At 44.8% G+C, this 27,789-nt stretch overlaps 8 non-coding genes across 8 annotated transcripts; all 8 read right to left on the reverse strand.

The window, feature by feature from the left end:
* Positions 1-4,936: 4,936 nt before the first annotated feature.
* TRNAS-UGA (transfer RNA serine (anticodon UGA)) lies at positions 4,937-5,018 on the reverse strand. The gene has a single exon. It is a non-coding gene; the product is annotated as a tRNA-Ser (tRNA).
* A 773-nt stretch (positions 5,019-5,791) lies between these two features.
* Positions 5,792-5,873, reverse strand: TRNAS-CGA (transfer RNA serine (anticodon CGA)). The gene has a single exon. It is a non-coding gene; the product is annotated as a tRNA-Ser (tRNA).
* Positions 5,874-15,475: 9,602 nt separating this feature from the next.
* On the reverse strand, positions 15,476-15,557 carry TRNAS-CGA (transfer RNA serine (anticodon CGA)). The gene has a single exon. It is a non-coding gene; the product is annotated as a tRNA-Ser (tRNA).
* Positions 15,558-16,336: 779 nt separating this feature from the next.
* On the reverse strand, positions 16,337-16,418 carry TRNAS-UGA (transfer RNA serine (anticodon UGA)). Its single transcript has one exon. It is a non-coding gene; the product is annotated as a tRNA-Ser (tRNA).
* Positions 16,419-22,715: 6,297 nt separating this feature from the next.
* TRNAS-UGA (transfer RNA serine (anticodon UGA)) lies at positions 22,716-22,797 on the reverse strand. The gene has a single exon. It is a non-coding gene; the product is annotated as a tRNA-Ser (tRNA).
* A 1,175-nt stretch (positions 22,798-23,972) lies between these two features.
* Positions 23,973-24,054, reverse strand: TRNAS-CGA (transfer RNA serine (anticodon CGA)). Its single transcript has one exon. It is a non-coding gene; the product is annotated as a tRNA-Ser (tRNA).
* A 1,528-nt stretch (positions 24,055-25,582) lies between these two features.
* TRNAS-UGA (transfer RNA serine (anticodon UGA)) lies at positions 25,583-25,664 on the reverse strand. Its single transcript has one exon. It is a non-coding gene; the product is annotated as a tRNA-Ser (tRNA).
* Positions 25,665-27,443: 1,779 nt separating this feature from the next.
* On the reverse strand, positions 27,444-27,525 carry TRNAS-UGA (transfer RNA serine (anticodon UGA)). Its single transcript has one exon. It is a non-coding gene; the product is annotated as a tRNA-Ser (tRNA).
* Between the last annotated feature and the right edge of the window lie 264 nt (positions 27,526-27,789).

A 27,789-nucleotide genomic window follows, 5' to 3' on the forward strand; every position in this document is an offset into this window, starting at 1 on the left:
CCGATGTAAAACTGCCATGACTGCCTACTGTTTGTTATTTTAGGCCTTTGTGAGCCTGTCTGCAGCCCCTACTTGCAATACTCCTCCACTGACCACAATGCTGCCTGGAGTGCCTGCCTGTGTATCCATGTAACCGATGTAAAACTGCCATGACTGCCTACTGTTTGTGATTTTAGGCCTTTGTGAGCCTGTCTGCGGTCCCTACTTGCAATACTCCTCCACTGACCACACCAATGCTGCCCGTGTACCCCTGGAACCTATTTAAAAGTTCATAGAGCCTAGTTATATATTTTATTTACTATTAATAAGGCCATGATGGACTACGCTGTACCACGCTACAAGCTAACCAGTCGACACTTCTTTTGCGAGAAAAGCCATCCCAACCCTCCACCAGCATGTAAAAGACCGCATTGTCCATGCACTCTGGCAATCAGTGAGTACAAAGGTGCACCTGACAACAGACGCATGGACCTGTAGGCATGACCATGGAAGATTACGTGTCCATTACGGCGCAATGGGTTAATGTGTTGGATGCATGGTCCACAGGGGACAGCCTACTAAGTCTGTCTGCAGTCCCTAATTCAAATTGTCCTCCACTGTCTAAATCGGAGCTTCCACCTTCTGGCTTTCGGCCTATAGTATCAGAAATTAAACTGCATTTGGCCTTCAACTTTGGTTACGGCCTACTAAGGTGTCTGCCCCTGCCTGGTGTTTGTCCTCAACTGAATAAAGCTGAGCTTCATCATTCTGGCTCTCATTAAGTGCTGTGTTTTCAAAAATTGGTGGTTAGGACCTACTAACGGTGTCTGCCCCTCCCTGGTGTTTGCCCTCAACTGAATAAAGCTGAGCTTCAACCTTCTGGCTTTGGGCCTATAGTATCAGATATTAAACTGCATTTGGCCTTCAACTTTGGTTACGGGCTACTAACGGTGTCTGCCCCTGCCTGGTGTTTTTCCTCAACTGAATAAAGCTGAGCTTCAACCTTCTGGCTTTGGGCCTATAGTATCAGATATTAAACTGCATTTGGCCTTCAACTTTGGTTACGGCCTACTAACGGTGTCTGCCCCTGCCTGGTGTTTTTCCTCAACTGAATAAAGCTGAGCTTCAACATTCTGGCTCTCATTAAGTGCTGTTATTTTAAAAATTGGTGGTTAGGGCCTACTAACGGTGTCTGCCCCTCCCTGGTGTTTGCCCTCAACTGAATAAAGCTGAGCTTCAACCTTCTGGCTTTGGGCCTATAGTATCAGATATTAAACTGCATTTGGCCTTCAACTTTGGTTACGGCCAACTAACGGTGTCTGCCCCTCCCTGGTGTTTGCCCTCAACTGAATAAAGCTGAGCTTCAACCTTCTGGCTTTGGGCCTATAGTATCAGATATGAAACTGCATTTGGCCTTCAACTTTGGTTACGGCCTACTAACGGTGTCTGCCCCTCCCTGGTGTTTGCCCTCAACTGAATAAAGCTGAGCTTCAACCTTCTGGCTTTGGGCCTATAGTATCAGATATTAAACTGCATTTGGCCTTCAACTTTGGTTACGGCCTACTAACGGTGTCTGCCCCTGCCTGGTGTTTTTCCTCAACTGTATAAAGCTGAGCTTCAACCTTCTGGCTCTCATTAAGTGCTGTTATTTTAAAAATTGGTGGTTAGGGCCTACTAACGGTGTCTGCCCCTCCCTGGTGTTTGCCCTCAACTGAATAAAGCTGAGCTTCAACCTTCTGGCTTTGGGCCTATAGTATCAGATATTAAACTGCATTTGGCCTTCAACTTTGGTTACGGCCTACTAACGGTGTCTGCCCCTCCCTGGTGTTTGCCCTCAACTGAATAAAGCTGAGCTTCAACCTTCTGGCTTTGGGCCTATAGTATCAGATATTAAACGGCATTTGGCCTTCAACTTTGGTTACGGCCTACTAACGGTGTCTGCCCCTCCCTGGTGTTTGCCCTCAACTGAATAAAGCTGAGCTTCAACCTTCTGGCTTTGGGCCTATAGTATCAGATATTAAACTGCATTTGGCCTTCAACTTTGGTTACGGCCTACTAACGGTGTCTGCCCCTCCCTGGTGTTTGCTCTCAACTGAATAAAGCTGAGCTTCAACCTTCTGGCTTTGGGCCTATAGTTTCAGATATTAAACTGCATTTGGCCTTCAACTTTGGTTACGGCCTACTAACGGTGTCTGCCCCTGCCTGGTGTTTTTCCTCAACTGAATAAAGCTGAGCTTCAACCTTCTGGCTCTCATTAAGTGCTGTTATTTTAAAAATTGGTGGTTAGGGCCTACTAACGGTGTCTGCCCCTCCCTGGTGTTTGCCCTCAACTGAATAAAGCTGAGCTTCAACCTTCTGGCTTTGGGCCTATAGTATCAGATATGAAACTGCATTTGGCCTTCAACTTTGGTTACGGCCTACTAACGGTGTCTGCCCCTCCCTGGTGTTTGCCCTCAACTGAATAAAGCTGAGCTTCAACCTTCTGGCTTTGGGCCTATAGTATCAGATATTAAACTGCATTTGGCCTTCAACATTGGTTACGGCCTACTAACGGTGTCTGCCCCTGCCTGGTGTTTTTCCTCAACTGAATAAAGCTGAGCTTCAACCTTCTGGCTCTCATTAAGTGCTGTTATTTTAAAAATTGGTGGTTAGGGCCTACTAACGGTGTCTGCCCCTCCCTGGTGTTTGCCCTCAACTGAATAAAGCTGAGCTTCAACCTTCTGGCTTTGGGCCTATAGTATCAGATATTAAACTGCATTTGGCCTTCAACTTTGGTTACAGCCTACTAACGGTGTCTGCCCCTCCCTGGTGTTTGCCCTCAACTGAATAAAGCTGAGCTTCAACCTTCTGGCTTTGGGCCTATAGTATCAAATAATAAACTGCATTTGGCCTTCAACTTTGGTTACGGCCTACTAACAGTGTCTGCCCCTGCCTGGTGTTTTTCCTCAACTGAATAAAGCTGAGCTTCAACCTTCTGTCTCTCATTAAGTGCTGTTATTTTAAAAATTGGTGGTTAGGGCCTACTAACAGTGTCTGCCCCTCCCTGGTGTTTGCCCTCAACTGAATAAAGCTGAGCTTCAACCTTCTGGCTTTGGGCCTATAGTATCAGATATTAAACTGCATTTGGCCTTCAACTTTGGTTACGGCCTACTAACGGTGTCTGCCCCTGCCTGGTGTTTTTCCTCAACTGAATAAAGCTGAGCTTCAACCTCCTGGCTCTCATTAAGTGCTATTATTTTAAAAATTGGTGGTTAGGGCCTGCTAACGGTGTCTGCCCCTCCCTGGTGTTTGCCCTCAACTGAATAAAGCTGAGCTTCAACCTTCTGGCTTTGGGCCTATAGTATCAGATATGAAACTGCATTTGGCCTTCAACTTTGGTTACGGCCTACTAACGGTGTCTGCCCCTGCCTGGTGTTTTTCCTCAACTGAATAAAGCTGAGCTTCAACCTCCTGGCTCTCATTAAGTGCTATTATTTTAAAAATTGGTGGTTAGGGCCTGCTAACGGTGTCTGCCCCTCCCTGGTGTTTGCCCTCAACTGAATAAAGCTGAGCTTCAACCTTCTGGCTTTGGGCCTATAGTATCAGATATGAAACTGCATTTGGCCTTCAACTTTGGTTACAGCCTACTAACGGTGTCTGCCCCTCCCTGGTGTTTGCCCTCAACTGAATAAAGCTGAGCTTCAACCTTCTGGCTTTGGGCCTATAGTATCAGATATTAAACTGCATTTGGCCTACTAGTGTGGTTGGGCTCTTAAAACAGTGTCTGCTGCTCCTGGGTTTGCTACTCCACTGAACAAAGCAATGCCGCCTGTTTAGTCCTGTCCTGTTACCAATTTTGAACTGCATTTAGCCTACTTTATTCTTTGGCCCTATATCTGTTTCCTCGTCATCCTGCCCATTGCCCAGCCACTGCTAGATGAGTCTGCTGATACATTGACCTAGACCACTACATTCCCCTTGCACTCTACACAGCCAGAATCTGACCCTGCTAAAAGTAAGGTTCCCCTTCCCGCATGTTATACCACCTTACACAGGGACAAAGAGGAAGGTGCAGATGAAAGTGCAGGTTCCTTCATCAGGTGGGGGGGCATACTCGTTGGCGACGTCACTGGCACAGGGCCCCTCAGAGTACGCAAAAGTGTCGCTGCTGGTGGGAGGCGCCCCCGCCGTGCAAACACACCGCTGTGCTTTGAGGGGCCCTGTGCCAGTGCCAATGCGAACAAGTGTGCCCCCCTGCTTGCTCAGGATCACAGCACTTGCAACATTGAAATACTTTCCTCTCCCTGCTCCACCGCCGTGACATAGTCCACGATTCCTGGGCCCACTAAAACCTTGAACCAGCCCTACCCCCCACAAATTTGCCAAATGACCCCCAAGTTCCATTGAACAAAAATTATTATAAAGTTAATTAAGATTGACAAGCTTCAGAAACAAGAATGGATGTTTTTGGCATTAAAATGGGCACTGTAGGTGTTTTCCTGGCCTCCACTCACTGCCGACTATGCTTCCCCATGGACTTGCATTGGGTTTCGTGTTTCGGTCGATCCCCGACTTTTAGCGATAATCGGCCGACTGCACTCGACTCGACTCTGGACAAAGTCGGGTTTCACAAAACCCGACTCGATCTTAAAAAAATGAAAGTCGCTCAACCCTAGTAACGAGTTTACTTACGTTATTTGACATTTGATTGCTGAAAAAATTTGGTTTAGAGCATTTTTAGCAACCAATACAGTTCTGATCAGAGTTTCCAGAGATCAGTGAATGATACCATTAATGTCCTGAGAAACATCTAGTAATGTTTCTTTTAGTTTTCATACTGCTTAGTTTCAATTTTGAGACTCAAATTTTGGAATATGAATACTTGTCCTATTTCATATCATTTGGCCCATTTTACCAATATAAATATAGGTTTCCTGTTTTAGACAAATTCTAATGTTTTTGTCATGTTAAAAAACTATGCTGTGAACAGGATTTGAACATGTGCAGGGAAACCCCATTGGATTTCAAGTCCAACGCCTTAACCACTCGGCCATCACAGCCAACTCAAAGATTAGCTATTCATGTTTTTGCAAAGTGCATGCAGAGGGAGAGCCTTGGAGAAATTTTGGGACTTAGTTCACCTGAATCTCTATTGACGAACTCTGTCACGGGCAAAATATCTTGGCTGACTAACTGAAAGAGAAAGGTGTGAACTCAGATTAACAAGTAGAAGGAGATAATTGGTTTGTATATTGAGGACTACAGGGATGTTGTTCACCAGATGTTTCTCATGGTCCCAATTGTGGTTGGAAACTGCACACTGCCAGGGAATTAATCTTCTTGATTTTTTTCTTAATCCCACCTTTTTCTATATTTTGTGTTCATTAAACTTTCACAAGCAAAATCCAATTTTTTAAATGTAAAACACTGCACTGTGAACATGATTTCATACAGAATGTGAACTTTAAGTCCATCTTCTTAACTATGAGATCATAAAAAACGTATGCCATCACTGTTGGTTCTCCGATGTGTTTTAGTAACGAGTTTACTTACATTATTTGACATTTGATTGCTGAAAAAATTTGGTGTAGAGCATTTTTAGCAACCAATACAGTTCTGATCAGAGTTTCCAGAGATCAGTGAATGATACCATTAATGTCCTGAGAAACATCTAGTAATGTTTCTTTTAGTTTTCATACTGCTTAGTTTCAATTTTGAGACTCAAATTTTGGAATATGAATACTTGTCCCATTTCATATCATTTGGCCCATTTTACCAATATAAAGATAGCTTTACTGTTTTTGACAAATGTTTTTGTCATGTTAAAACACTTCGCTGTGAACAGGATTTGAACCTGTGCAGGGAAACCCCATTAGATTTCGAGTCCAACGCCTTAACCACTCGGCCATCACAGCCAACTCAAAGATTAGTTATTCATGTTTTTGCAAAGTGCATGCAGAGGGAGAGCCTTGGAGAAATTTTTGGACTTAGTTCACCTGAATCTCTATTGACGAACTCTGTCACGGGCAAAATATATTGGCTTACTCACTGAAATAGAAAGGTGTGAACTCAGATGTAGAAGGAGATAATTGGTTTGTATATTGAGGACTACAGAGATGTTGTTCACCAGATGTTTCTCATGGTCCCAATTGTGGTTGGAAACTGCACACTGCCAGAGAATTAATCTTCTTGATTTTTTTCCTAATCCCACCTTTTTCTATATTTTGTTTTCATTAAACTTTCACAAGCAAAATCCAATTTTTTAAAGGTAAAACACTGCACTGTGAACATGATTTCATACAGAATGTGAACTTTAAGTCCATCGTCTTTACTAGGGTTGAGCGAAATGGATCGTTCATTTTCATAAGTCGCCGACTTTTGGCAAAGTCGGCGTCTCATGAAACCGAGCCGATCCCTGTGTGGGGTCGGCCATGCGGTACGCGACTTTCGCGCCAAAGTCGCGTTTCAATGACGCTAAAAGCGCCATTTCTCAGCCAATGAAGGTGGATGCAGAGTGTGGGCAGCGTCATGACATAGATCTCAGTCCCCACCATCTTAGAGAAGGGCATTGCAGTGATTGGCTTGCTTTCTGCGGCGTCACAGGGGCTATAAAGGGGCGTTCCCGCCGACCGCCATCTTACTGCTGCTGATCTGAGCGTAGGGAGAGGTTGCTGCAGCTTCTTCGGAAGCAGGGATAGTGATAGGCAGGGTACATAAAGCTACAAACCGCTTGTGCTGTAGCGATTTCCACTGTCCAACACCACCTTTTGATTGCAGGGACAGTGGAAGCTACATTTTTTTTTCCTCAGCGCTGTAGCTCATTGGGCTGCACTAGAAGGCTCCCTGACCCTGATAGCTGCATTGCTGTGCCTGTGTGTACGCCGCTGTGCAAACCAACTGCTTTTTTCAAAGCACAAATCCTGTTTTTCCTTCCTTTCTGCAAAGCTATCTTGTGTGTTTGTCCACACTTTTGTGTGCAGCAGTCCTTTTTATAGCTGCCTGCCATACTTTTCTGAGATAACTGCAGGGAGATAAATATTGGCAAGTCTGCCTCTGTGCCATTGCTGTGTGTGGTATCTGTCTCTCATTGTGTGGCACCGAAAACAATGTGTAATACTTGGCCTTTTTTTTTTTTGGATACATTCTCCCTTTTCCCCAAAAAAAATTAGTGTGAAATAAATATTGGCAAGTCTGCCTCCATGCCATTGCTGTGTGTGGTATCTGTCTCTCATTGTGTGCCACCGAAAACACTGTGTAATACTTGGCCATTTTTTTTTTTTTGCTAAATTCTCCCTTTTCCCAAAAAAAAATTAGTGGGAGATAAATATTGGCAAGTCTGCCTCCGTGCCATTGCTGTGTGTGGTATCTGTCTCTCATTGTGTGCCACCGAAAACACTGTGTAATACTTGGCCATTTTTTTTTTTTTTTGGGTACATTCTCCCTTTTCCAAAAAAAAAATTAGTGGGAGATAAATATTGGCAAGTCTGCCGCCATGCCATTGCTGTGTGTGGCATCTGTCTCTCATTGTGTGGCACCGAAAACACTGTGTAATACTTGGCCATTTTTTTTTTTTTTAGGATAAATTCTCCCAGAAAAAAAGAAAAAAATAGTGGGAGATTAAGATTGGCATTTCTGCTTGAGTGCTGGTCCTGTGTGTGCCATCTGTCTCAAATTATTGGGGCACAGAAAGCCTAGTGTGTAACATTGGGCCTGATTTTCCTTTCAGTGTCAGGCACCTATAAAGGTATATATAAATCCTACAGAAGTTTGAGTTCACCTGATAAGTTGTTTTACAGTAACAAATAGCGTTACTTTGGTTACGTTTTGCAAACAATGAGGAAGTCTAGTGGAAGAGGTCGTGGCCGTGGGCGGTCATTGTCAGCTGGTAATGATGGTAGTGGTGGTGGAGCATCAGGTGGTCGTGGTAAAAGCAGTACAGCACGTAATTCTCGAGTTGTTGAGCCAGGTTCGTTGTCTGGCTACACAAGGCCTCGAACGCTCTCTTTTCTGGGAGTAGGAAAACCACTTTTGAAGCCGGAGCAGGAGGAACAAGTATTGGCTTTCATTGCTGACTCTGCCTCTAACTATTTCGCCTCCTCCTCGGAAAGTGCCAAATGTCAGAGCAGTGCATCGTCAGTGGATGCTCTCGGTCAGGAACAAGTCGCTTCCTTGTGTCCTTCACTAAAAAAAACAGTGAAGGATGCGTCAGTCGACACAACAGGTTACTCCATGGAGCTCTTTACACATACCGTTCCTGGGTTACACAGTGAAACAGTTAACAGGCCATGCCCATTAGAAGTTGAATCGGACATGGAGTGCACAGATGCACAGCCACAGCCAGATTACTATGCTGTTCCTTTGACTCAGACCAGAACATTGCCCTCGCAGTGTACTGAGGCAGAATCAAAACCAGCGGAGACTATGGTGCTCCGTCACGAACGCAATACCACCGACTTACACGGTGACACAGACGAAGTTGCGCACAACATAGAAGAGGAGGTCATAGATGACCCAGTTGTGGACCCTGATTGGCAGCCATTGGGGGAACAGGGTGCTGGCGGCAGTAGTTCTGAAGCGGAGGAGGAGGAGCCACAGCAGGCATCAACATCACAACAGGTTCCACATACCGGGCCCGTATCTGGCCAAAAACATGTGGCAAAACCTTATCCAGTTGGAGGACAGCGTGGCCATCCGGTTAAAGAAGCTCAGTCTGCAATGCCTGAAAAGGTATCCGATAGTAGAAAGAGTGCAGTCTGGCATTTTTTTAAACAACATCAAAATGATCAGCGCAAAGTCATCTGTCAAAAATGTTCAACTACCTTAAGCAGAGGTCAGAATCTTAAAAGTCTAAATACAAGTTGCATGCATAGACATTTATCCACCATGCATTTGCAAGCCTGGACTAACTACCAAACGTCCCTAAAGGTTGCAGCACCCTCGGCCAATGAAGCTAGTCAGCAACATTACATCCCTTCCCTCCCTGTAAGCCGACCATTTCCCACACCACCTGCAGTATCTGTGCAGCTTTCGTCGCCAGGCCAAGCCAAAGCAGTCAGGGAATCACCAGGTTCGTAGTAGGAAACACTGCATGTAGGGCACCGGCAAGAATACCATCTCCAACCCTCTCTCACTCACCCATGTCCACCGGCACCACCGCTAGTTCCACGATCTCCAGCTCTCCAGTCCAGCTCACCCTACATGAGACTCTTGTTAGGAAAAGGAAGTACTCATCCTCGCATCCGCGTACACAGGGTTTGAACGCCCACATTGCTAGACTAATCTCATTAGAGATGATGCCCTACCGGTTAGTTGAAAGCGAAGCTTTCAAAGCGCTGATGGACTACGCTGTACCACGCTACGAGCTACCCAGTCGGCACTTCTTTTCTAGAAAAGCCATCCCAGCCCTCCAACAGCATGTTAAAGACCGCATCGTCCATGCACTCAGGCAGTCTGTGACTACAAAGGTGCACCTGACAACAGATGCATGGACCAGTAGGCATGGCCAGGGACGTTACATGTCCATCACGGCACACTGGGTGAATGTGGTGGATGCAGGCTCCACAGGGGACAGCAATATTGGGACAGTTCTGCCTAGCCCACGGTCAAGGAAAGAGTTGGCTGTAGGCATTCGCCCCCCCTCCTCCTCTTCCTCCTCCTCATGCAGAAGCGAGAGATCGTCCACAGACCACAGTCGCAAATCCACTCCATCCGCAGCTGCCACTGTTGCACACCAGGTGTGCCATTATGGGACAGCTAGTGGCATGCGTCAGCAGGCTGTATTGGCAATGAAGTGTTTGGGTGACAACAGACACACCGCGGAAGTTCTGTCCGAGTTCTTGCAGAAAGAAACTCAGTCATGGCTGGGCACTGTACATTTTGAGGCAGGCGAGGTAGTGAGTGATAACGGAAGGAATTTCATGGCTGCCATAGCCCTTTCCCAACTGAAACACATTCCTTGCCTGGCTCACACCTTAAACCTGGTGGTGCAGTGCTTCCTGAAAAGTTATCCGGGGTTAAACGACCTGCTTCTCAAAGTGCGCAGACTTTGCTCGCATATCCGCCGTTCGCCTGTACACTCCAGCCGTATGCAGAACTATCAGCGTTCTTTGAACCTTCCTCAGCATCGCCTAATTATCGACGTTGCAACAAGGTGGAACTCCACACTGCACATGCTTCAGAGAGTGTGCGAACAGAGGCGTGCTGTTATGTATTTGTGGGAGGATACACGGGCAGGCAGTTGGATGGCAGACATGGAGTTGTCAGGTGTGCAGTGGTCGAAGCTACAAGACCTGTGTCAAGTCCTTCAGTGTTTTGAGGAATGCACATGGCTGGTTAGTGCAGACAACGCCATAATAAGCATGAGCATCCCCCTAATGCGTCTGCTGATGCAAAGTTTGATGCACATAAAGGAGCAGGTGTCTGCAGCCGAGGAAGAGGAAAGCCTTGATGACAGTCAGCCATTGTCTGGTCAGGGCCGTGTAGAGGATGCGGTAGCGGGCGAAGAGGAGGAGGAGGATGAGGAGGATGATGGGGATGAGTACTTTTTTAATGGGGAAGTTTCTCCTGGGCCAACAGAAATTAGTGGCGTTGCAAGGCCGGGTTCTGTTTTTGTAAGGGAGACAAGTGACGTAGATTTGCCTGTAACTGCCCCTCAAACCAGCACAACCGCAGATTTGCCAACTGGAACTTTGGCCCACATGGCGGATTATGCCTTACGTATCCTCAAAAAGGACCCATGCATTATTAAAATGATGAGCGATGATGATTACTGGTTGGCCTGCATCCTTGACCCTCGCTATAAAGGCAAATTGCAAAATATTATGCCACATGAGAACCTCGAACAAATATTAGCAACCAAACAAGCTACTCTTGTAGACCGTTTGATTCAGGCATTCCCAGCACACAGCGCCGGTGATGGTTCTCATACGAGCTGCAGTGGGCTACAGGGCAGAGGTGTTAGAGGTGCACAGATCAGAAGTGGCGTTGGACAGAGGGGTTTTCTGACCAGGTTGTGGAGTGATTTCGCAATGACCACAGACAGGACAGGTACTGCAGCATCTATTCAAAGTGACAGGAGACAACATTTGTCCAGTATGGTTACTAACTATTTTTCAGCCCTTATTGATGTTCTCCCTCAACCGTCATTCCCATTTGATTACTGGGCATCAAAATTAGACACCTGGCCTGAATTGGCAGAATATGCGTTGCAGGAGCTTGCTTGCCCAGCAGCTAGTGTGCTATCAGAAAGAGTATTCAGTGCTGCTGGTTCAATATTAACCGAAAAAAGGACTTGTCTGGCTACCCAAAATGTGGATGATCTCACCTTCATTAAAATGAACCACTCCTGGATTTCAAATTATTTTGCCCCACCGTTCCCGGCCGACACCTAGCTTTCCTATAAAAAGGTCTTGCTTGTGGACTGGTCTTACTGAGTGTTAAAATCTGTTAATTTGCAGCAGCTGTTTGACCAGCATACGACATGTTTACACATCCCCCAATGGGAAAACTCCCCCCACGGGGCCGTTGTCTCACTCTCGACACTTGGTGCAAGCACCCGTTAGTTACAGTGCTGTTTGTCAGAAGAGGTGGGTGTGCTCGCTTTTGGTCGACGGCACTGCCACTGGGTCCCTCATAGTACAATGTAGTGTCTCTGGAAGTGGTGGTGCGCACCCAACGTCAGACATGCCGTTGTAACATGAGGGGCCCTGGGGCGGTACCGCCGGCCACAAGAGAGTTCCCCCCCAGCTCAAACTGTGCTCTACCACGTGCCAAATTATCTCGCACAGCTCCACCAATGTTTAGTCTATGCGCTGACATCATTCAATGCCTGGCACTGACAAACAATACCAATTTGTTGATATCTATGATGATAGTTAAAGTAGTCTGGGTCAGTGTCCCATATTGACACCAGTAAATACTAATTTACTGCCAAATTACTTTGTCATAAACTCTGCAGATGAGCCCACCCTGTACCTAAGCATGCCACCCTTTTTTTTATTCATAGTTGTTTTGTGAGACATTAACATCTATTTATTTTTTGGGAGTACTAACTGTGTCAGACACTTCTTGCAATACTCCTCCACTGACCACAATGCTGCCTGCCTGTGTATCCATGTAACCGATTTTAAACTGCCATGCCTGCCTATTGTTTGTTATTTTAGGCCTTTGATAGCCTGTCTGCGGCCCCTACTTGCAATACTCCTCCACTGACCACAATGCTGCCTGGAGTGCCTGCCTGTGAATCCATGTAACCGATTTTAAACTGCCATGCCTGCCTATTGTTTGTTATTTTAGGCCTTTGATAGCCTGTCTGCGGCCCCTACCTGCAATACTCCTCCACTGACCACAATGCTGCCTGCCTGTGTATCCATGTAACCGATTTTAAACTGCCATGCCTGCCTATTGTTTGTTATTTTAGGCCTTTGATAGCCTGTCTGCGGCCCCTACTTGCAATACTCCTCCACTGACCACAATGCTGCCTGGAATGCCTGCCTGTGTATCCATGTAACCGATTTTAAACTGCCATGCCTGCCTATTGTTTGTTATTTTAGGCCTTTGATAGCCTGTCTGCGGCCCCTACCTGCAATACTCCTCCACTGACCACAATGCTGCCTGCCTGTGTATCCATGTAACCGATTTTAAACTGCCATGCCTGCCTATTGTTTGTTATTTTAGGCCTTGGATAGCCTGTCTGCGGCCCCTATTGCAATACTCCTCCACTGACCACAATGCTGCCTGCCTGTTTATCCATGTAACCGATTTAAAACTGCCATGCCTGCCTATTGTTTGTTATTTTAGTCCTTTGTTAGCCTGTCTGCGGCCCCTACTTGCAATACTCCTCCACTGACCACACCAATGCTGCCCGTGTACCCCTGGAACCTATTTAAAAGTTCATAGAGCCTAGTTATATATTTTATTTACTATTAATAAGGCCATGATGGACTACGCTGTACCACGCTACAAGCTAACCAGTCGATGCTTCATTTGCGAGAAAAGCCATCCCAACCCTCCACCAGCATGTAAAAACCGCATTGTACATGCACTCTGGCAATCTGTGAGTACAAAGGTGCACCTGACAACAGACGCATGGACCTGTAGGCATGGCCACGGAAGATTACGTGTCCATTAAGGCGCAATGGGTTAATGTGGTGGATGCATGGTCCACAGGGGACAGGCTACTAAGTCTGTCTGCAGTCCCTAATTCAAATTGTCCTCCACTGTCTAAATCGGAGCTTCCACCTTCTGGCTTTCGGCCTATAGTATCAGAAATTAAACTGCATTTGGCCTTCAACTTTGGTTACGGCCTACTAACGGTGTCTGCCCCTGCCTGGTGTTTGTCCTCAACTGAATAAAGCTGAGCATCAACCTTCTGGCTCTCATTAAGTGCTGTGTTTTTAAAAATTAGTGGTTAGGGCCTACTAACGGTGTCTGCCCCTCCCTGGTGTTTGCCCTCAACTGAATAAAGCTGAGCTTCCACCTTCTGGCTTTCGGCCTTTAGTATCAGATATTAAACTGCATTTGGCCTTCAACTTTGGTTACGGCCTACTAACGGTGTCTGCCCCTGCCTGGTTTTTGTCCTCAACTGAATAAAGCTGAGCTTCAACCTTCTGGCTCTCATTAAGTGCTGTGTTTTTAAAAATTGGTGGTTAGGGCCTACTAACAGTGTCTGCCCCTCCCTGGTGTTTGCCCTCAACTGAATAAAGCTGAGCTTCCACCTTCTGGCTTTCGGCCTATAGTATCAGATATTAAACTGCATTTGGCCTTCAATGTTGGTTACGGCCTACTAACGGTGTCTGCCTCTGCCTGGTGTTTGTCCTCAACTGAATAAAGCTGAGCTTCAACCTTCTGGCTCTCATTAAGTGCTGTGTTTTTAAAAATAGTGGTTAGGGCCTACTAACGGTGTCTGCCCCTCCCTGGTGTTTGCCCTCAACTGAATAAAGCTGAGCTTCCACCTTCTGGCTTTCGGCCTATAGTATCAGATATTAAACTGCATTTGGCCTTCAACTTTGGTTACGGCCTACTAACGGTGTCTGCCCCTCCCTGGTGTTTGTCCTCAACTGAATAAAGCTGAGCTTCAACCTTCTGGCTCTCATTAAGTGCTGTGTTTTTAAAAATTGGTGGTTAGGGCCTACTAACGGTGTCTGCCCCTCCCTGGTGTTTGCCCTCAACTGAATAAAGCTGAGCTTCAGTCTTAGGCTTTTGGCCTAAAGTATCAGATATTAAACTGCATTTGGCCTATTGGTGTGTTTGGGCTCTTAAAACAGTGTCTGCTGCTCCTGGGTTTGCTACTCCACTGAACAAAGCAATGCCACCTGTTTAGTCCTGTTACCAATTTTGAACTGCATTTAGCCTACTTTATTCTTTGGCCCTATATCTGTTTCCTCCTCATCCTGCCCATTGCCCAGCCACTGCTAGATGAGTCTGCTGGTACATTGACCTAGACCACTACATTCCCCTTGCACTCTACACAGCCAGAATCTGACCCTGCTGAAAGTAAGGTTCCCCTTCCCGCATGTTATACCACCTTACACAGGGACAAAGAGGAAGGTGCAGATGAAAGTGCAGGTTCCTTCTTCAGGTGGGGGGGGCATACTCGTTGGCGACGTCACTGGCACAGGGCCCCTCAGAGTACGCAAAAGTGTCGCTGCTGGTGGGAGGCACCCCCACCGTGCAAATACACTGCTGTACTTTGAGGGGCCCTGTGCGAGTGCCAATGCGAACAAGTGTGTCCCCCTGCTTGCTCAGGATCACAGCACTTGCAACGTTGAAATACTTACCTCTCCCTGCTCCACCGCCATGACGTAGTCCACGATTCCTGGGCCCACTAAAACCTTGAACCAGCCCTACCCCCCACAACTTTTGCCAAATGACCCCCAAGTTCCATTGAACAACTATTATTATAAAGTTAATTAAGATTGACAAGCTTCAGAAACAAGAATGGATGTTTTTGGCATTAAAATGGGCACTGTAGGTGTTTTCCTGGCCTCCACTCACTGCCGACTATGCTTCCCCATTGACTTGCATTGGGTTTTGTTTTTCGGTCGATCACCGACTTTTAGCGATAATCGGCCGACTGCACTCGACTCGACTCTGGACAAAGTCGGATTTCACAAAACCCGACGATCTTTAAAAAATGAAAGTCGCTCAACCGTAGTCTCAACTATGAGATCATAAAAAATGTATGCCATTACTGTTGGTTCTCCGATGTGTTTTAGTAACGAGTTTATTTACGTTATTTGACATTTGATTGCAGAAAAAATTTGGTGTAGAGCATTTTAAGCAACCAATACAGTTCTGATCAGAGTTTCCAGAGATCAGTGAATGATACCACTAATGTCCTGGGAAACATCTAGTAATGTTTCTTTTAATTTTCAAACTGCTTAGTTTCAATTTTGAGACTCAAATTTTAGAATATGAATACTTGTCCCATTTCATATCATTTGGCCCATTTTACCAATATAAGTATAGCTTTATTATTTTTGACAAATTATAATGTTTTTGTCATGTTAAAACACTACACTGTGAACAGGATTTGAACCTGTGCGGAGAAACCCCATTGGATTTCGAGTCCAACACCTTAACCACTCGGCCATCACAGCCAACTCAAAGATTAGCTATTCATGTTTTTGCAAAGTGCATGCAGAGGGAGAGCCTTGGAGAAATTTTGGGACTTAGTTCACCTGAATCTCTATTGACGAACTCTGTCACGGGCAAAATATCTTGGCTGACTCACTGAAAGAGAAAGGTGTGAACTCAGATTAACAAGTAGAAGGAGATAATTTGTTTGTATATTGAGAACTACTGGGATGTTGTTCGCCAGATGTTTCTCATGGTCCCAATTGTGGTTGGAAACTGCACACTGCCAGGGAATTAATCTTCTTGATTTTTTTCTTAATCCCACCTTTTTCTATATTTTGTTTTCATTAAACTTTCACAAGCAAAATCCAATTTTTTAAATGTAAAACACTGCACCGTGAACATGATTTCATACAGAATGTGAACTTTAAGTCCATCGTCTTAACTATGCGATCATAAAAAATGTATGCCATCACTGTTGGTTCTCCGATGTGTTTTAGTAACGAGTTTACTTACGTTATTTGACATTTGATTGCTGAAAAAATTTGGTGTAGAGCATTTTTAGCAACCAATACAGTTCTGATCAGAGTTTCCAGAGATCAGTGAATGATACCATTAATGTCCTGAGAAACATCTAGTAATGTTTCTTTTAGTTTTCATAGTGCTTAGTTTCAATTTTGAGACTCAAATTTTGGAATATGAATACTTGTCCCATTTCATATAATTTGGCCCATTTTACCAATATAAATATAGCTTTACTGTTTTTGACAAATTCTAATGTTTTTGTCATGTTAAAACACTACGCTGTGAACAGGATTTGAACCTGTGTGGGGAAACCCCATTGGATTTCAAGTCCAACGCCTTAACCACTCGGCCATCACAGCCAACTCAACTCAAAGATAAGCTATTCATGTTTTTGCAAAGTGCATGCAGAGGGAGAGCCTTGGAGAAATTTTGGGACTTAGTTCACCTGAATCTCTATTGACGAACTCTGTCATGGGCAAAATATCTTGGCTGACTCACTGAAAGAGAAAGGTGTGAACTCAGATTAACAAGTAGAAGGAGATAATTGGTTTGTATATTGAGGACTGCTGGGATGTTGTTCACCAGATGTTTCTCATGGTCCCAATTGTGGTTGGAAACTGCACACTGCCAGGGAATTAATCTTCTTGATTTTTTTCTTAATCCCACCTTTTTCTATATTTTGTTTTCATTAAACTTTCACAAGCAAAATCCAATTTTTTAAAGGTAAAACACTGCACTGTGAACATGATTTCATACAGAATGTGAACTTTAAGTCCATCGTCTTAACTATGCGATCATAAAAAATGTAAGCCATCACTGATGGTTCTCCGATGTGTTTTAGTAACGAGTTTATTTACATTATTTGACATTTGATTGCTGAAAAAATTTGGTGTAAAGCATTTTTAGCAACCAATACAGTTCTTTTTTTTTTAACCATTCAATTTTTATTGAGTAAACAAAGTACAAGTAAAATACATCAGAGGGAAGGGGGGAGGGGAAGAGGAACAACATAGATACAAGATATCCACGATCAAGATTGAGATCAAAAATTACAATAATTACAATACAAAGTCGCATATATAGTTATGATGGCATACACTTGGGTCAACTAGAAGGAGAAGGGGGATGGTGATCAGGGGAGGAAATGAAGGGTGAGGAGACCCAAGGATCCCACCATGTAAGGACCTTATTCTTCTTAGCAAGACAGTGTGCAGTAATCGACTCATAACTAAAGTGTAGATTAATTCTCGATATTAATTCAGGTTTGGAGGGAATACTAGAAGATCTCAAATGTTTTGCAATGCATTGTCGGGCCGCAACAAGGATATTAGAGATAATGGGTTGAAGGGCAGGTGGGAAGTCCAAGAGAGATATTCCCAAAACTGCTAAAGGTCCAGTTAGGTTGATGGGGAGATGGGTCACCTCTGCAAGGATCATTTCAACCTGACGCCAAAATATTTGCACATGAGGGCAATTCCACCATACATGAGCCAACGAACCAGAAATATTGCAATTTTTCCAGCACAAGGGGGAAGAGGATGGATAAAATTTGGCTAGTTTAACAGGAGTGAAATACCATAGGAGCTGAATTTTTTTGCTTTGCTCGAGGTGACCAAGGCACGAAGAAAATTTGGAAGGATGCAGCATAGCCATGCTCCAATCCTCCGGGGAGGCCCTGAACGCAAGGGCGTCCTCCCAAGTGGACATAAATGGGAGTTTCTCAGAAGAATCATGAGAGAGAAGGGACTTATAAATGATGGAAATGCCATGAGCGATCCAAGTGTTTGGTCTGAAAAATCTATGGATCGGGGTCTCCACACCCAGAGGGGACACGGCCACACCAAAGCAGTTGCAACGCTTGAGGAAGCTACGAACTTGGAAATCCTGAAACAAAGCCCTAGAAGGCAAGTTATAGCGAGCAGTGAGATCCGAAAATGACCTCAGGCCAAACTCATTATAAAGATCATTCACTCGGTGTATCCCGCAGTCCCCCCAGGCGAGGAGAGACAAACCCTCTATTGCGTATTCTAGTGTTTGAATAGAGACATAATCAAATATAAAAGGGAGATAAGTAAGGCAAAGACTTGCCCAAACTTTAGTGGCGGAGCAAATAGATTTAAGAGACGAGCTCCATTTGGGCGGCCGGAGCAAGCAAAGTTCCAGCAATAATTTGAGAGAGCCCCTAGGGGCAAAGTGTGGTTCAATATGAAACCATTGGAGGGAGGAATTCCCCTCCCACCAGATCTTAAGAGGTTCTAGGATGGCAGCTTTATGATATAGGTGGATTTGGGGGGCACCAAGACCTCCCCTGGCATATGGAAGAGCCATTAGAGAGCATTTTATTCTATGCGGCCTATTATTCCAAATAAAACGGTCAATAAGTGCTTGAAAAGCAGAGAGGCGCTTAGAGGGGATAGCAAGAGGGAGGCATCTAAAAAGATATATAAGTTTAGGGAGAATTAACATTTTAGATGTTTATATCCTAGCCATCCAAGAAAGTTGAGAGCAGGTAAGGTGGTCAATTTCTTTTTTAATTTCGCGGAGGGTTGAGTCGCAGTTAAGGCGAACAATGTTTTTAATATGGGTAATTTGAATACCTAGATATGTGAAACCAAGCGGAGACCATATAAAAGGATAAATAGATTGGATTTGAAGTTGGAGAGAAGATGAGATAAATAGGGGGAAAATTGTGGATTTGGACAAATTTAGCTTATAATATGAGGCTTCAGCAAATTGGGTGAGAATGGAAGACGCTGCAGATAGTGACTGAAGGGGAGCAGAGCAAGTCAACACTACATCGTCGGCGTAGAGGCCAATTTTGTGTTCTCGGTTCCCCACCATCACCCCCTTAATGTCAGGGCATTGTCTTACCGCAGCCGCCATGGGTTCCATGACTAAAGCAAAGATGATGGGGGAGAGGGGGCAACCCTGCCGGGACCCATTTGAAATGGAGAATATACGGGATTTGAAACCGGCTGAGCGGACAGAGGCACAAGGGTTGGAATACAAAGCCATAATAGCAGAAAAAATCTGGCCAGTAAGACCAAATTTGTGCAAAGTGGCTGCAATATAGCCCCAGTGTACTCGGTCGAACGCCTTTTCCGCGTCGAGGGACAGGAACACACTGGGGCAATTCCCCCTCTCCACCACGTCCAGCAGGTCGATCAGGCGTCTCGTACCATCTCTAGTCTGCCTACCCGGGACAAACAAAACCTGATCCGAGTGAACCAAAGATGGGAGTACTGACAATAACCTATTGGCCCAGACTTTAGCATATATCTTTACATCGCAATTTAAAGGGCAATGGGGCGAAAATTGCCAGGGGAGTTCATAGGCTTCCCAGGTTTAGGAAGGGTCGATATACAAGCCTGCAGACCCTCCTTCTCAATTGTACCCAAAGAGCGCCAGTAGTTAAATAAACGTATGAGAAAAGGGGAGAGGATAGAAAGAAAATGAGAGTAATATGAAAAGGAAAAGCCATCTGGACCTGGGGCGGAGCGTTTTTTGGCCTCTTTGATTATTTGGGAGATTTCCGTTGCCTCTATGGGAGCATTAAGAAGGGACAACTGCTCCGAACTAACTGTAGGAAGGTTCGCTTTACTCAGAAAGGCGTTAATTGAGTCATGAGAAGGTTGAGGAGTATTTTCATCAGAATCTAGGTTATGTAATGAGGAATAATAAGAGGCAAATTCTTCAGCGATATGGATTGGATTATAAATCCGAGAGCCATCCGACTTCAGAAGATAAGCAATTTTGGAGTGGGCTTCTTTTTTTTTAACGCGTTTAGCTAATAAAGCGCCCGCTCTGTCACCCATGGAGTAGAATTTGGCTTTCGATTTCCTGAGCGAATTTTCTGCTCTATGGAGGAGAAGCTGGCAAATGTGCAGGCGTGCATCAGAAAGACTGGAAAATAATTGAGGGGAAGGGCTGGACTTGTGGAGAGACTCCAGCCGGGCCACCTCAGCCAAGGCAGATTGAAGATTTAAATTATACTTGTGTTTAGCTGTCGCAGCCATCTTAATGAAGAGACCACGAGCCACTGCCTTGTGGGCGAACCAGAGGGAGTCCTCACGCACATCCGCTGAGTCATTAAAGGCAAAAAATTCCTGCAAAGAGTTTTCAATCAGTATAGAGTTCGTTTGCTCAGAAAGAAGGTGGTCATTAAGGTGCCAGTGTGAAGGAGGTCTGACTGAAAGAGGGTCTTTTAGAGAGATTGATACAGGGGCATGATCCGACCAAGTGATGTTACCTATATTTGCAGAAATGCAGTGGGGGAGGGCGACGTCATTTACTAAAATATAATCAATTCTACTGTAAGAACTGTGGCGGGGGGACCAAAATGTGTAGTCTCTCTCATTACAGTGGAGATATCTCCAAATATCGTGTAAATTGTTAGAGTTAATCAGCTGGGCCGCATCACCCCTAGTCACAGCAGCCGAAGGACAATCCAGATTCTTAGAAACTGGAATATTAAAGTCTCCGGCCACTAATTTATAGCCATGCTGACAGTTACCTAAAATTTGAAATAGATTATTTAAGAATTTAACCTGACCAAAGTTTGGGCCATACACAGAGGCAATGGTGTAAGGGGTATTGTTGATTAAACATAAAATTATGATATATCTGCCCGCCGGATCGACTACGGAACTAATTAGTTGAAAAGAGTTAGCCTTGCTAAAAAAGATTGCCACCCCAGCTTTTTTGGCCTTCCCATTCGCGAAAAATTGATGGGGATATAAATTCGAATACATTCTTATATTATCCCGTTCTAGTAAATGTGTCTCCTGCAAACATATGATATCGTGTTTGGATTTAGCGAGCTGACGCCAGACAATCGATCTCTTACCAGGGGAGTTGAGGCCGTTAACATTAATAGAGTATAAAGAAACACTCATTGTAAAATGTTATACAAAATGCGGAAGTAGACATGCATACCCATTACTCATAAAAAAAAGATGCTGACAAGTCGTGGAATATCCAGCAATATCAGACTGAAATGAGGGGGGGGGAAGGGGACAGGGGGGAGTGGGGGGAGGAGGAGGGGGGAAACAAACATACAAAATCCAAACATTTAAACAAAAGGACGTCCAGGGATATCCTGAGTCCAAGGTGAGAATAGAAAACAGTTCACCTAAGGGGCAATAGGCTGAGGGAGTTCCCGCCGGAAACCAGTCTCAGCGAAAAATCAAGGAGAAAAAATAATGAAAGAAAAACTAGAACTCTGCGGGAAAAGGAAAAAGAAATTCTTCCAGCCAGGAAATGGGAAATAGTGGCACTTCAGGCAACCTTCCAGTCTGGGGTGATGCGGCGGCTCCGGGAATTAGGTCCTCCAGGCTTGGTGGAAGTAGAGGCAGGAGTGGGTGCAGAAGGATCAAAGCCCTATTGGGACAGGGTCTTGGCTGCTTGCGACGGGGATAGGCACGTGGTGAACAACCCGTCTTAACGGATGCATAATTTGGTGGGGAAACCCCAGCGGTATAATATACCCTTTTCCCTCAGGATTGAGGTATATGGTGCATATGCCCTGCGGAGGGCTAGAGTTCCCGGAGACAGGTCAGGAAAAACAGTAATGGCAGCAAATCATTCAGGTAGGGACGGTTTCGATCTCATTGCTTGCATGAATTCCTCTTTCATAGCAAAAAAATGGATACGAGCTAGTACATCTCTGGGGACTGCAGGGTCAAGGCCTGGGGGCTTAGGGATCCGATGAATATGGTCTATCACAATGTCATCTTTGGTATAAAGAGGGAGGACAGAAATGACAAAATCTTGCAGATAGGCTTTGAGATCATCAGCCCCAATTGTTTCAGCAATACCTCTGAGTTTCACATTGTTTCTCCTGGACCTGTCCTCCAGATCCAGGGTTTTAGCATGGGTTTTGGTAACAAGCAGCTGCAGGTTATCATGAGCCTCCCATAGATCATTGTGAGAAGTTACCAGTTCGGACATTTTATTTTCAAGGTGATCCGTGTGGCCTCCTAACTCCTCCACCTCCCCCCTGAGTTCTGCCATCATGGAACGCATATCCTCCTGCAAGGAGGTACGTAGGTCTCCAAGCATGTCCCTGAGCAATGAAGCTGTAACTGGGGCCTCTGAGGGATCCGCCGCAGCTGTGCTTGAAGCAGAAGACTGAGAGCCTCGGCGTGCAGCTCTAGAGGATCTTGGGGATAGCTGCGCCATCTTGGATCTCTGGGGCTGCTGTGGGGATGCCGCAAAGAAATCCACAAGGCGCCTGGAAGGGTCCCCTGCGCTGGCTTTAGATTTCCCCATACACTCACCGAATGATAAGGCGTATGTGTGGGGAGTTTAGGAGAAGAAGGTGCCGTCTGTGCACTGCTGTGAGCCGCTTTAAGGGTCCTGGGATAGGAGCTCCCGCTCTATACGACCTGCATCCTCAGAAGCCAGGCCACGCCCCCCAACCAATACAGTTCTGATCATCAGAGTTTCCAGAGTTCAGTGAATGATAGCATTAATGTCCTGGGAAACATCTAGTAATGTTTCTTTTAGTTTTCAAACTGCTTAGTTTCAATTTTGAGACTCAAATTTTGGAATATGAATACTTGTCCCATTTCATATCATTTGGCCCATTTTACCAATATAAATATAGCTTTACTGTTTTTGACAAATTCTAATGTTTTTGTCATGTTAAAACACTACGCTGTGAACAGGATTTGAACCTGTGTGAGGAAACCCCATTGGATTTCAAGTCCAACGCCTTAACCACTCGGCCATCACAGCCAACTCAAATATTAGCTATTCATGTTTTTGCAAAGTGCATGCAGAGGGAGAGCCTTGGAGAAATTTTGGGACTAAGGGTACCGTCACACAGTGCCATTTTCATCGCTACGACGGCACGATTCAAGACGTTGCAGCGTCGTATGATTATCGCTCCAGCGTCGTAGACTGCGGTCACACGTTGCAATACACGGCGCTGGAGCGATAATTTCATGACATATTTGCGATGTAGAAGCCGTTGGTTACTGTGCGCACATCGTATACAACCTGTGTCACACGATGCAATCATGCCGCCACAGCGGGACACTAGACGACGAAAGAAAGTTTCAAACGATCTGCTACGACGTACGATTCTCAGCGGGGTTCTGGATCACAGTAGCGTGTCAGACACAACGATATAGTAACGATATCGGTAGAACGTCACGAATTGTGCCGTCATAGCGATGAAAATGGCACTGTGTGACGGTACCCTTAGTTCACCTGAATCTCTATTGACGAACTCTGTCATGGGCAAAATATCTTGTCTGACTCACTGAAAGAGAAAGGTGTGAACTCAGATTAACAAGTAGAAGGAGATAATTGGTTTGTATATTGAGGACTACAGGGATGTTGTTCACCAGATGTTTCTCATGGTCCCAATTGTGGTTGGAAACTGCACACTGCCAGGGAATTAATCTTCTTGATTTTTTTCTTAATCCCACCTTTTTCTATATTTTGTTTTCATTAAACTTTCACAAGCAAAATCCAATTTTTTAAAGGTAAAACACTGCACTGTGAACATGATTTCATACAGAATGTGAACTTTAAGTCCATCATCTTAACTATGCAATCATAAAAAACGTATGCCATCACTGATGGTTCTCCGATGTGTTTTAGTAACGAGTTTACTTACGTTATTTGACATTTGATTGCTGAAAAAATTTGGTGTAGAGCATTTTTAGCAACCAATACAGTTCTGATCAGTGTTTCCAGAGATCAGTGAATGATACCATTAATGTCCTGGGAAACATCTAGTAATGTTTCTTTTAGTTTTCATACTGCTTAGTTTCAATTTTGAGACTCAAATTTTGGAATATGAATACTTGTCCCATTTCATATCATTTGGCACATTTTACCAATATAAATATAGCTTTATTGTTTTTGACAAATTATATTGTTTTTGTCATGTTAAAACACTACGCTGTGAACAGAATTTGAACCTGTGCAGGGAAACCCCATTGGATTTCGAGTCCAACGCCTTAACTACTCGGCCATCACAGCCAACTAAAAGATTAGCTATTCATGTTTTTGCAAAGTGCATGCAGAGGGAGAGCCTTGGAGAAATTTTGGGACTTAGTTCACCTGAATCTCTATTGACGAACTCTGTCACTGGCAAAATATCGTGGCTGAGTCACTGAAAGAGAAAGGTGTGAACTCAGATTAACAAGTAGAAGGAGATAATTGGTTTGTATATTGAGGACTACAGGGATGTTGTTCACCAGATGTTTCTCATGGTCCCAATTGTGGTTGGAAACTGCACACTGCCAGGGAATTAATCTTCTTGATTTTTTTCTTAATCCCACCTTTTTCTATATTTTGTTTTCATTAAACTTTCACAAGCAAAATCCAATTTTTTAAAGGTAAAACACTGCACTGTGAACATGATTTCATACAGAATGTGAACTTTAAGTCCATCATCTTAACTATGCGATCATAAAAAACGTATGCCATCACTGATGGTTCTCCGATGTGTTTTAGTAACGAGTTTATTTACGTTATTTGACATTTGATTGCTGAAAAAATTTGGTGTAGAGTAGTGTTGAGCGATACCGTCCGATACTTGAAAGTATCGGTATTGGAAAGTATCGGCCGATACCGGCAAAGTATCGGATCTAATCCGATACCGATACCCGATACCAATACAAGTCAATGGGACTCAAGTATCGGACGGTATACCTGATGGTTCCCAGGGTCTGAAGGAGAGGAAACTCTCCTTCAGGCCCTGGGATCCATATTAATGTGTAAAATAAAGAATTAAAATACAAAAATATTGCTATACTCACCTCTCCGACGCAGCCTGGACCTCACCGAGGGAACCGGCAGCGTTCTTTGCTTAAAATGCGTGCGTTTCCTGCCTCCCGTGACGTCACGGCTTGTGATTGGTTGCGTGCCGCCCATGTGACCGCAACGCGACCAATCACAGCAAGCCGTGATGTAATTTCACGTCCTGAATGCCTAATTCTGCATTCAGGACCTGAAAATTACGTCACGGCTTGCTGTGATTGGTCGCGTCGCGGTCACATGGGCGGCACGCAACCAATCACAAGCCGTGACGTCACGGGAGGCAGGAAACGCGCGCATTTTAAGCAAAGAACGCTGCCGGTTCCCTCGGTGAGGTCCAGGCTGCATCGGAGAGGTGAGTATAGCAATATTTTTTATTTTAATTCTTTATTTTACACATTAATGTTGTTTCGATACCGATACCCGATACCACAAAAGTATCGGATCTCGGTATCGGAATTCCGATACTTGCGGTATTGGAATGCTCAACACTAGTGTAGAGCATTTTTAGCAACCAATACAGTTCTGATCAGAGTTTCCAGAGATCAGTGAATGATACCATTAATGTCCTGGGAAACATCTAGTAATGTTTCTTTTAGTTTTCAAACTGCTTAGTTTCAATTTTGAGACTCAAATTTTGGAATATGAATACTTGTCCCATTTCATATCATTTGGCCCATTTTACCAATATAAATATAGCTTTACTGTTTTTGACAAATTCTAATGTTTTTGTCATGTTAAAACACTACACTGTGAACAGGATTTGAACCTGTGCAGGGAAACCCCATTGGATTTCAAGTTCAACGCCTTAACCACTCGGCCATCACAGCCAACTCAACTCAAAGATTAGCTATTCATGTTTTTGCAAAGTGCATGCAGAGGGAGAGCCTTGGAGAAATTTTGGGACTTAGTTCACCTGAATCTCTATTGACGAACTCTGTCATGGGCAAAATATCTTGGCTGACTCACTGAAAGAGAAAGGTGTGAACTCAGATTAAGGCCTCTTTCACACGTCCTGATATTTCCAGTACCGGAAAAACCGGTACCGGAGATATCCATGTCTGTATGTCCGTGTGCTCAAGTGGCACATCAGTGTGGCACACGTGCGGCATCCGTGTGCCGCCCGTGTGCCACCTGAGGACCACACGGACCGTGCAGGAGAGACAGAGCTACACTAAGCGCTGTCCCCCCTGCATGTGGTACTGAAGGCAGAATTCATCTCTTCTCCCCCAGTGTTCATTGGAAAGAAGAGATGAAAGATCTTTTTTTTTGGGGGGGGGGTGAAAAATAAGTTTTGCATGTGCCCCCCGCCTCCCCCCAGTGCGCCGCCCGGCCCCTTGCGGCAGAAATACTCACCTAGCTCCTGCGATGTCTCCTCTCTCCTCTCAGCGCTGGCAGCTTCTCCTGTGTGAGCGGTCATGTGGTGCCGCTCATTACAGTCAGGGAATATTCACTGACTGTAATGAGCGGTCCCACGTGACCGCTCACACAGTAGAGGCTGCCAGCGCGGAGAGGACAGAGGAGACATGGCGGGAGCTAGGTGAGTATTTCTGCGGCAAGGGACCAGGCGGCGCACTGAGGGGGGAGGCGGGGGGCACATGCAAAATTTATTTTTCACGAAAAAAACACAAAACTTGATCTTTCATCTCTTCTCTCCGGCGGGGGAGAAGAGATGAATGCCGCCTTCAGCACCACAGTGGGGGGGGGGACAGCGCTTACTGTAGCGCTGTCTCTCCTGCGGGTGGTACGTGCACACGGAGGAGAGTGCACACTGTTCTCCGTGTGCACCTGTGCAGGACGTATTGTGGTCCGTGCTGCCGGTAGAAAACGGACATGTGTACGTGTTTTCAGCACGGACATACGGTCCGTGTGAAAACACGCACATGTGCATAGACCCATTCATATAAATGGGTCTACGTGTGTCAGTGTCTCCGGTACGTGAGAAAACTGTCACTACACGTACCGGAGACACTGACGTGTGAAAGAGGCCTAACAAGTAGAAGGAGATAGTGGGATTGTATATTGAGGACTACAGGGATGTTGTTCACCAGATGTTTCTCATGGTCCCAATTGTGGTTGGAAACTGCACACTGCCAGGGAATTAATCTTCTTGATTTTTTTCTTAATCCCACCTTTTTCTATATTTTGTTTTCATTAAACTTTCACAAGCAAAATCCAATTTTTTAAAGGTAAAACACTGCACTGTGAACATGATTTCATACAGAATGTGAACTTTAAGTCCATCGTCTTAAATATGCGATCATAAAAAATGTATGCCATCACTGATGGTTCTCCGATGTGTTTTAGTAACGAGTTTATTTACGTTATTTGACATTTGATTGCTGAAAAAATTTGGTGTAGAGCATTTTTAGCAACCAATACAGTTCTGATCAGAGTTTCCAGAGATCAGTGAATGATACCATTAATGTCCTGGGAAACATATAGTAATGTTTCTTATAGTTTTCAAACTGCTTAGTTTCTATTTTGAGGCTCAAATTTTGAAATATGAATACTTGTCCCATTTCATATCATTTGGCCCATTTTACCAATATAAGCATAGCTTTACTCTTTTTGACAAATTCTAATGTTTATCTCATGTTATAACACAACGCTGTGAACAGGATTTGAACCTGTGCGGGGAAACCCCATTGGATTTCAAGTCCAATGCCTTAACCACTCAGCCATCACAGCCAACTCAAAAATTAGATATTCATGTTTTTGCAAAGTGCATGCAGAGGGAGCGCCTTGGAGACATTTTGGGACTTAGTTCACCTGAATCTCTATTGACGAACTCTGTCACGGGCAAAATATCTTGGCTGACTCACTGAAAGAGAAAGGTGTGAACTCAGATTAAGGCCGGTTTCACACGTCAGTGGCTCCGGTACGTGAGGTGACAGTTTCCTCACGTACCGGAGACACTGACACACGTAGACCCATAAAAATCAATGCATCTGT

The sequence above is a fragment of the Ranitomeya variabilis genome, chromosome 5, assembly GCF_051348905.1.
Source record: "Ranitomeya variabilis isolate aRanVar5 chromosome 5, aRanVar5.hap1, whole genome shotgun sequence".
NCBI lineage: Eukaryota > Metazoa > Chordata > Amphibia > Anura > Dendrobatidae > Ranitomeya > Ranitomeya variabilis.